The sequence below is a fragment of the Choloepus didactylus genome, chromosome 6, assembly GCF_015220235.1.
Source record: "Choloepus didactylus isolate mChoDid1 chromosome 6, mChoDid1.pri, whole genome shotgun sequence".
NCBI lineage: Eukaryota > Metazoa > Chordata > Mammalia > Pilosa > Megalonychidae > Choloepus > Choloepus didactylus.
In genome coordinates this window covers 54,150,305-54,161,061 of record NC_051312.1, presented here as the reverse complement: position 1 = coordinate 54,161,061, position 10,757 = coordinate 54,150,305, and the positions used below count along the sequence as shown (strand labels likewise).

Here is a 10,757-nt window from a genome sequence, read left to right as displayed (position 1 = left end):
CCTATGCCAGAGACTTAATGTAAAGAGTTAACATGAACTCTAATTTTTGCAACAACATTTCAAGGGTAGTTGTTACTATTGCTGTTTAGCAGAAGAAAAAAAAGAAAGAAACTTGAGGTCAGAGATACTAATTTCCCCAAGATAAAATAGTTAGAGAGTGGTAGGAATGTACTCTGTCCAATGCATCCTATTAGGTATCTTTTATGCCAAAGTAAGACTTGGATAGATTTGTGCAGGAACGATTTTTTTAAATGAGTGATTATTTCTAAGTGTTGATGTCACTTAAATGCTTGCCTTTGAAGAAGCTGTTTTAGATTCCTGTTGTAGGTCCCTGATAGAGTTACTTCTGGCCCTTGTCTCAGAGCACAGTATCTGTAAAGGCAGCGTATTTTCAAAAATATCTATTTATGGTATCTTTATGCATAAGAGTTCAGTTCTCAGCTTATCCCTTTTCTCTCATATTTTACTATAAACTGAGAGGAGGAACAAGTCTGCACCTTCCACAGTTAGCTTGGAAATCTCAGCTAAATATCCAAGTTTATCACTTTTAAGTTCTGCTTTCTATCTAATACCAGAACACAATTTTACCAAGTTCTCTGCTATTTCATTACAAGGGTCACCTTTTCTCCAGTTTCTAATAACACATTCATCATTTCCTTCTAAAGCCTCATCAGAAGTACCTTTAACATCTATACTTCTGCTAACAATCTCTAGACTTTTTCTATCAAATGCCTCACAGTTCTTCCAGCCTCTGTGTATTACTGATTCCAAAACTGTTTCCACATTTTTTTTAGGTATTTTTCATAGCAGTATCCCACTCTAAGTACCAGAATCTGTATTAGTCAGGGTTCTCCAGAGAAACAGAACTGACAGGACAGACAGGATATCTATCAATCAGTATATCTATCCATCCATCCATATATCTATCTATCTATCTATCTATCTATCTATCTATCTATCTATCTATCTATCTGCCTGCCTGTCTAGCTATCTGTCTATCTATGTATCTAAATATTATGAGATTTATTATAGGAATTGGCTCACATGGCCACAAGGAATGGCAAATCTGAATTCTGTGGTCAGGCTGCAAGTTGTGAACTCTGATGAAGGTGATGATGAATTTCCCAGGAGAACATGACTGGCTGAAGAAGAGATAGAAATTCTTTCTGACTGCTGAAATCATCAGTTCTCCCTTTAAGTTCTTCAAATGACTGGATGACACTTCCGTAATTGCTGAAGGCAATTTCCTTTGTTGATTGTAGATACAATCAGCCATGGATGCAATCAACTGACTAATGCCTTAAATCCAGGAAATAGCCTCACAGTAGCAATCAGATCTCTGGTTGTTTAACCAAACAACCGGACACCATAATCTAGCCAAGTTACCACATGAATTCAACCATCACAGTAGCTTTAGAGCTGAGTCTTAAAAGATGAGTAGAGTTTACACTGACTTGGTGGGTAGAGAAGGCATTCTAGGCACAAACAACAGACTGAAAAAACTGAGAAGTAAGGATATGCAGGTCATATTCAGGGAATTCTGGTGATTTAGCATGGCTAAAAGAAGAGCAAGTGGTGAGCAAGGGAAGGCTGAAAGGTTTTTATATTGGTTGGGCAGAATCCTAGGGGATTGTGTTATTTACCCTGGGAAAATGTAATGGGAAAATCTGGCCATCCTAAGCTCTTTCAAAGATGACAGCTAGATCAGCTTGCATAACAGTGAATAAAACCTACCCACCTGCTCAGTTTCTAATGTAATATACTGAAAATTGTGTCTTCCTACACACTTCTTCAGAACTAATTTGACCTACATCAGAGAGTAGTTCTACTGCAGCTATAGTCAACATGAAAAGCTATTTTTTTTGTGTGTATTAATTTTGTACTCTTTCTGGCCTACTGAATTTCTAAGCAATTTTTATCTTTCTCTTTTGTTCCCATTAACAGGCCTGCACATTTTGTGTCCCTCTCATCATGGACTTGAGAAGACGGTGTGGGCTCCCAAAGGCAAGTACACTGAAGGTGAGTTTTGAAATGGACTTTCAATTCTGTCAACTCAGCTCTTCAGAAATGGGGTAGCAACTCTCCAGAGCCTTTTTGAGGTGCACAAATTTACACAAATTTATAGTATTATATTAATTATCATGTTACACCTTAACTCATCATGCAGTTTGTTGTAAACTAGACTCACATCTGTAATTTATTTAGTTTTATCCTAAAGTGCTAGTGAAATTACATTTATATATACATGTGTTGCACATTATCTTACATACAAAAACCTTTGCACCACTTTAAGAAATATGTTTGCATTGTAAAATAATAGCTTGGTAATCTCAGTGAGTACTAAATTGATCAGCAAAAGACCCTTGTGCAAACAATTTAATGAAACCTTATAAATTTTAATATAAGACATTCAACATAGATTTTATATAATCACTGTTTAAATTATATATACATATACTGTCTTAGTTTGCCACGACTGCTATAACAAATACCATAAACTGGTAGGATTAAACAACTGGAATTTGTTATCTCATAGTTTGGAGGCTAGAGGTTCAAAGTCAAGGTATTGGCAGGCCATGCTTTCTTTGAAGTCTGTAGCATTCTGCTGGTGGCTGGCTGGCAATCTCTGGTTCTGTCATATGACAATTTGTCTCTTTTTGTCTCCTTCCTGTGCCTTCTGCTCCCATGTCCAAATATCCTTCGCTTATAAGGACTCTAGTCATATTGGATTAAGGCCCACTCTGATTCAGTTTGGCCTCATCAAAATAGGATCTTCAAAGGTATCATTTACAACTGAGTCCATACCCATGAGACTAGGAGTTAGCACTTGACTATTTCTTTGTGGGGGTTATGATTCAATTTACCACATATATACAGATATCTACATATATAAACTAGCAAAGTGCCCTAAAACCCTTTAAAAGTCAACAACAACAAAAAAACAACCGTAGTAGATAAAATCAGATAACTGCAAAATACACTTAGCAATAAATTCATTTAAAGGAATATTGTCAATTTGTCTTTAGATGGTCCAAGAGAAAGTACTCACATGATAGGTCACCAAAACCCTTTCCTTAGATAAATAAATTACTAAAGAGAAGAAGGGTAAATTACTAGGCAACTACTGCATTTTTCACAATTCATTTTCACAAATCATATATGGAATATCCAGTATTTGCCAAACATATTGCTGAGTTTTTTCATGTTTATTTTCTCATTAAAAACAAAGAAGCAAAGAAATGCTAAAACCAGTACTACATGACATTAAATGTTATGCACATTGTAAAAAAAAAAAAAAAAAAAAAAAAAAGTGGCAGAGTGACAGCTTGAACCAGATCTTTTTCTTCCACCCCCCACAGTGCTTCTGTATCCTACTCTGTGCAGGTTTCAGGCAGAGTTTTTACAGCAAGGAACTCCCATTTCTAATCAAGAAACTGGCACCCTGGAGGCGCCCCATCTCTTTGTTAGCAGGACATAGGCTTCCAGGGTCTTCCTGCTCCAGGACTAGGTGACCATAAGCCTTTCTGAAGCCCAGTGGAAACAAACTTGTGTTCCTGGAAGTCATTTGTGTATATTCCTTAGTGTTAAACCAGGGTATTTACTAGTTTTTTATTTTTGTTTTTGTTTTGGTGGGTTTCTTTTGGGGGCTGTGGGGATTGTTGTATTTGTTTGCTTATTTGTTTGATTCAGTAGATTTTGTTGCAACTCCAGTTACTCTGGCCAAACTTCTTACAATCTCTCTGATACTTGTCTCACTCCCATGCCCCACATCCAATCAGCTAAGTCATCCCCTGACCTTATCTTTAAAACACATTCATAATCCACTCTTTCTTATCATGCTCACTGCTGTTACTCTGGTATAAACCACCAAAATCTCTCTCAAGGACAATTACAAACACCTCTCAACTAGTGCCTGCTATAGTCTTTGCCCACACCTTCCTACTCCATTATCTTCTTAACAGAGCAGCTACAGCAGTGCTTTTACCACCTAAATCAGATTATGCTACACCTCTACTCAAAAACCTTCAAAATCTTCCTGGTTTAAGAAGACTTTAATTAAAATCACCTGCAACTCATCCCTTTTGAGCTTATCTCCTATTCATTTTCCCTAGGGCACTAGGTATTTCGCAGCTGCACAAACAGAGCAAACCCTCTAACCTCTGGGCTGTTTCATTTACCCTAACTTCTGTGTGAAAGTGTTCACCCAGATGGTGCATGGCTTGTTGCCTCATCCCCTTTAGAATTTTGCTTAAACATCACCTCCTCAGAGGGGCCATCATTTTGAAAATTACATGCCTCTCCCCCACCTCATGGTGCTTATTTTTCTGCTTATTTATTCATAGCACTTATTTGATGTTCTATATCTTTTGTTATTTTTATATTAATTTCTATCTTTTCCCATCAAATTGTAGGATACATGGGTGTAGGAAGCTTGCTTTGTTTTTGTTTTAGTCACTATCCTCAGTGCCTAAAACAGTGCCTGATATATAATAGGTTCTCAGAAATGTTGTTGAAGAAATGAACTACAGAGCAACATGTGAAAATGTAGAACCAACAAAAGCTTATACACTATTACATTAATTTCCCTGGGGTGAGTTGTAATATAAGTCTGGGCTCCTTGGATAACAATGTTTGCTTTTGTTACTTCTGAAGATAATCATTTTTAGCCAAGCCCATGACTACTGTGTTCACATCCATAATACACGGCAGATCACTTATTGCCTCCCACACTAGGGACTGATGCATCTTCTCATCTTAATTGAACCCAGATTAATAACTATGGGGAGATGCACATGATTCTTCTGGGAAATTGGTTCAGATTTCCCTTATGTTATTAAAAGCCTCTATCTTCTTTTAAAATAGCTCTTATTCTCCTGGACTTGGTAAATGTTTCAATAGCAAATGAATATACTTTTATTCCATTTTATCAAGGAAATTCTGTTTTAAATTAATTCTTGAAGGAGACTGTAATTTAATCTTCATTGTCCTAAACTGTAAATTATTGTTCCTATTTTGCCATTTTATTCCTAGACAACAACCCAGAAAAGCCCAATTTTAGTATGCAGTCATCATATTCTGTAGATAACAAGAGAAAGTTAGGGGATCTGCACAAAAGATATCCAGGGGCATGTACTTTCTTTGTTATGACTTGCTCATTCATTCATTCATCACACCATTATTATGGGTCATCTTTGCAACAGACTGAGTTAGTTGAGAGGGTGCATGAAGACAGACTGAAAAGAATATTGGATTTAGAATTAGAAGAACAAAGATAGAGTCAGGCTGAACTATTGAATTGCAGTGTGACCTTGGCTAGTCAGGTAATTTCTTTGTGTCTCATCTTTTTTTATTAAGAGAATGCAGGTGATAATACATACTTTACGAACTTACTCTTTTTCTATGAGCACTGGAATAAGTATTGAATTTGAAAACAAGTTATGAAATGTAAATAAATGCAAGCTTTTTCATTATCACATTAAATTTTATTGTACAAAATATAAATATAATAAAATCATATCATATAAAATAAAAATGGAGTATATTAGAAAAAAAGAGATCAGGACTGTTGCAGCCTATGAAGGCTTTGCCAGTCCAGAGGCCAAAGAAGACACCAGGCATTTTCTGATACATGAACTTTTATTCAGGGCTTACCTACAGGGTGGGAAGTCGGTATAGAGATCACAAGGGCTTTTTCATGCCAGGCGCATACCTCATTCATAGGGAAGTTGACCAAGCAATTAAAGAAGCTAGCCGAGCCAGTTATAAGGGTTTAAGAAAAGACATTCCTAGGGGTTGGAGAGCATACGCATGTGGAAACAGGGCCTTGTGACATGGGGGAGGGGAGTTGGTGCAGGAGGGAGAGGAGGATCATAGGATGGGGCTTTGTAGGTAACCACAAGAGTGATAACATTTTAGGGAGTCAGGAAGCAGGTAAACTAGATTAGCATTTGACAGTGGGAGGTCTGAATTTACATTTACATCTTGCTTCTTTGTGAGACCAAGAGTTTCTCACCTCCTGCCTCCTTCCCATTTTAAAGTTACATTTTAAGGTTAATTTACCATTTTCTCTCTACTGGTTTATAAAGATGGTAGGTTGACTATTAGCTGCTCAGGTCATGCAGATTGCTGTGTACCAAGTTCCGCAGGCCTGTCTTGTTCAGGCCAGCGGCTCCTACAGGGGCTGAGAGAAAGAGAGCATGACTGCCAGAGTTTCTTTTCTCAATAAGAAAATTCAATAGGAGAAAAAGATATAAATGTTTTTAATAAAAGACTTTCCCACGGTGGAGGTGCAGCAAAGTCAATAAGACCTTATTAACAGGGTACTGTTTGAACAAAGCCTTCAGAGAGAAGTAGCTCACTAGCATGTCCTTTGTCCCCTCTTTTAAGATGACTTAGGAGATAACTTATTGAGCTAATACTGGATGGCAGTCAGCTACATGGGCTTTTGAATAAGATTGTCTGTATTCAAATCCTGGTTATTTTCCAGCTACGAGATTTTGAGTATGCATTTAATTCCTCTGTTCCTCAATTTCCTCATTTATAAGTTGGAGATAACAGTACTGACCACGTAAGGTCAGTATGAGGATTGTGACTAAGTGCTAAACTCTCATTGAAGTTAGTTGGTGTTATTCTGTTTGTTATTATTACTATTATCATAATTTCTAGTGCCGAAAATGGATTTTCAAGGATACCATGCAGAAATGTGAGGCCAGTCCTTGTCATCATAAGGGAGAAAGGCAAGTTGGTTGTTCCTCCCTTCCTTTTTTTCTCTTCCTTTGTCTTGTTCTGTATATCAGTGTTTCCACATTCCAAAGCACAGGTTGTTCAGAACCTTTGCTGCAATCCCAATTTCAAAGATTTTGGTCCTTTCTATCTCTGAGACTCCAGGATTCAGGGCTCAGGTAACAAAAGGAATAAACTAGATAAGTAATAAACTAATTCAAGTCATGGTTGTTATGATTTAATGGGTTTTTTTTTTTTTTCATTCCATTCTCAACAAAATATACTGTGTAAAATTACTGAATCAAAGAATCAAGAAATAAAGACTCTATCTGTATAATTTAACCAATCTCTGAAACCAAACTCATGCTACATAAATTTAGATAATCACTATCATTACTATCATCATCATCACCATCATCATCTTCATACCATTTAACTTTGTATAGTGATTTACAGATTGTAAATCACATTTACTTACATTACTGGGTTTAATCACAACAGTTCTATAAAAAGGTATTATCATCCTTAATTTGTACATAATCGTGGTTTTCCTTCTGTAAGTACTAAGCAAGCCTGTGAGTCTATTATATGAGAGAAAAAAATAGGCAGGCCTATAATTATGTTACTTGAGGAAGAAAAAAGCCAGCAACAGGTGATCACACCTACCTATGGTATCCAGATGATTTGTGGTTCATCTAGTTGTTTATCAGTCCATAAACATTTCTCTGTTATCCATTATTTTCCCATCTCATTATCTATCAGTCCATTATGATCCTCTTTGATGGGCAGCTCAGAATCCGCTCTTTCTTTGGGCTCCATTTTTGTTTCCCCTCCCTACAACCCCCTCAGTATTTCTAGCCCTCTATTCTTCCCCTTGATTCTGGTGCCATCTGGAATTTTTTTTTTTTTTTTGCTGCAAGAGGTTTGGATAAAGCTTAGAAGACCCCAAAATGTTAAGGGTTCAGGCAAGATGTGGGCAAGTTAGGCAGACAGACCTTGATATACCAAGGGGAATGATAAATGGAACTGACCATCAACTTCAGGAGAAGCATGATGAATTGGGGATAGAATTACAGAAGGGACATCAACTATTCAAGTCCACTTGATCCTTGGTACATGAGAATGAGGTTTCTATTTTAACAGACACTCCCATTTTTAAGAATAGATGCAAATCTAGATCTTTATGTAAATCCCTCCATTTAAAATGTTTGCAATGCTTCCAAATCCTTACAAAAATTAAAATATTGTTAAAGCCTTAACAAAGGACCCCAAGACTACATTTCTCCTTACCTGTTAGCCAGAAGCCTTTGGTATATAACCTTTGGAAGTTCCAGAAGGGAGAAGATAAAAGAAATATATCCTTGTTAATATTGACTATACCTCATGGAGTAACTTTGATGAATCATTTCCACAAAGATTCTGTCTCTTTACTCTGTTCTCCCAAAGACCTTACCTTTCCACTGGAGGTAGGGATGAAAACAGAAGGAGGTAAATAGAGAATAAAATTATCTACTTCTTGCAAACGAGATACCTGGGTCAATATTTATCCTAGAAGAGGTCACCATAGGTCCTAGCTTGCCAGGGACACTCCAGCTTACATCTCTTGTCCCAGTGTAATTATCAGTAGTGCACCTTTTCTTATAAAAAAGTGTGCCCTGTTGGAAAATAAATTATATTATCACACTATTGCTGGGCAACACAACACAATTATAACCACTGACAGATAGCTAAGAGTCAGATGGATGCAGAAGGACAATTAAATGACTTCTAGGTGCTGTGTGGGATAAACTGCTATAGAGGCCAGACTGAAGGCTAAGATAGCAGACTAAAATCAGAACTTTTTCCACAAACCAAGCTATTTTAAAGTTTTACATTAAGCTCCAGAGACCTATATTACAGATACTGGGAGCAAGACTCAGAGAAATAAAATGTTCTCAGGGACATCCCCTAAGAACTAACAAATCTTCTGATGCCAAGGGTGTATACTCTGCCCAGCTGTCTCCCTGTTTGGAAACCAAAGACCAAGTGATCTGCTATACTTAGCAATCACCACACTAAAAGTACAATTTGGTGATGCATTTGTTAAGGGACATATAAAACTTAGAGTAGGACTAATAATTGGGTGGCAAGACTAAAACAAAAGAATCAGAGAACAATCCATGATTCTATATAATTAAGTCCTAAATTACTTAGTAAGGCTGGAGAAGTTCAGAAGAGACTTCACGTGGGCTGGTGTATTCAGGGAAGAGAGGGCACATCAACTGAGACCTGGAGAACTGGATGTTGGGTAGAGGAAGGAGGACATTCCAAAAAGAAGAAACAGAGGGAGGTATTTTTGGATATTTTTGTGAGGCACATCAAGGGATCTATTCTGGCCCAAGCTGAGGGTTTGTGCTGAAGGACAGAGAACTATCTGGATGGATAAATTAGGTTCATCAAGATTATAAGAGTTTTTACTGTTTAATTTTGTTTTACCCATATATATACATAACTTTACATAAATGCATAAATATGGTAATGCAGAGTCTTTTTTTTTCTTCTTTTCTTCTTTTTTGGCTCACTTTTCTCCCTCTCTTCTACAAACTAGCCATTTTACCACCTCCCTAACAAGGAGATCCATGTTAACAACCTAATGTGTAGTTTTCTATATATTTTCTCCCTCTTTAAATAGATAGATTTCAAAGTAGGAGAATCCCTAATTTACCCCATTATGGGTATTAATTTTGTTTCCAGTGTTTTGCTACTAAAGCAATGATACAATAAACACTCTACATATGGGTTATTACTTATGGCTGTTTGGTTTCTATGGGATAGATTTCTGGAAGATCGATCATTGGTTAAAATAGCCTCTACACTTAACAGTTTCAGAGCAATGTGTAAAAGCATGCTTTTCCCAACGTCCCTTCCAAAAATAGGTACCATGGCTCCTTTCCGTTCTTTTCTAGACTAAAGGTTTAAAAAGATACTTTGTTATTTTAATTTTCACGGACTACCAGAGAAACTGTTTTGTCCCATTTTAAATTATTTATTTGTGATTTATTGGATTAGGACCTGAGAATGTGGTCTTTAAAATCTTAACATTTGAAACTATGTTCTGTTTTCATTTCCTTTTCTTTCTTTTTCTTATTTTCATTACTTTAATTGCAGTTTATTCAGGAAGCAGAATGAGAAATACCTACATATTATGAAATAAGGGATTTATTATAGGAATAAGACTACAGAGTTGTGGGAGTTGTTAGAAAAAGGATATTGGAAAATCAGTGAAAACTGACTAACCAGCCCTTCTGAAGCCTGAATGTGGTGGGTGATCAGAGTAGTCAGGGAATTTGGAATGGGACCATGATGGATAAGCCCATGGTGGTGGCTTGGGGATTCCACAGGGAGGAAGAGCTGGACACAGTACGAGGAAGAGCCAGAACCTGCTGGAACCTGTCCGCACCTCTGTGTCAGTCTCATCACCTCTAACCACAATTACCTTCAGAGTGTACCTTCAGAGCAGAGTGGCTGCTCTTCCCTTCAGCTTTCTCATTTTTGCACAAATTTCTCTTTTGGCCAACTTTACCCTGCATCCATATGGGGAAGGGAATTCTGGAAAACATAGTTGTAGCTTAGCCAAGTTAATACAGAACAGATGTGACAAAGCACATGAACACTTTTTGTAAATGGTCATAAAATACAGAGATACAATATGCTTAGACAGAAAGGTTTAAACATTCCTCAAATGAAACTTCGTGATTGTAGTAGTTAAATCCTCAATACACTTATTTGTTTGTTACTAAATTGTTTAAATTTTGAAAGAGGTGTGTATCAAAGCTTACCATTCAAATTGCAATTCCATCAAATTCTTGACTTTCTAAGAGTATTGCTTTTGTATCAAATGTATATGTCTTGGTGCATAAAATAGGTAGCTTTTACATTTTATTTATATATTATAGTGTTTCTTTACATAGTGTGCCTCTATCATTTTACTCCTCCTTAGGTGAAATTCTACCTTGAATGATATTAATATTGCTAGTTGTTCTATTTGTTAATGC

General features: G+C 36.7%; 1 protein-coding gene across 1 annotated transcript in view; it reads left to right on the top strand.

Moving 5' to 3' along the window:
- Positions 1 to 1,950: 1,950 nt before the first annotated feature.
- Positions 1,951 to 10,757, top strand: part of ANO3 (anoctamin 3) — a 334,560-nt gene continuing 325,753 nt past the window's right edge. The window contains exon 1 of the mRNA XM_037839166.1: positions 1,951 to 2,019. The gene's annotated coding sequence lies outside the window, so the exon portion shown is untranslated. The remainder of the gene's footprint in view (positions 2,020 to 10,757) is intronic.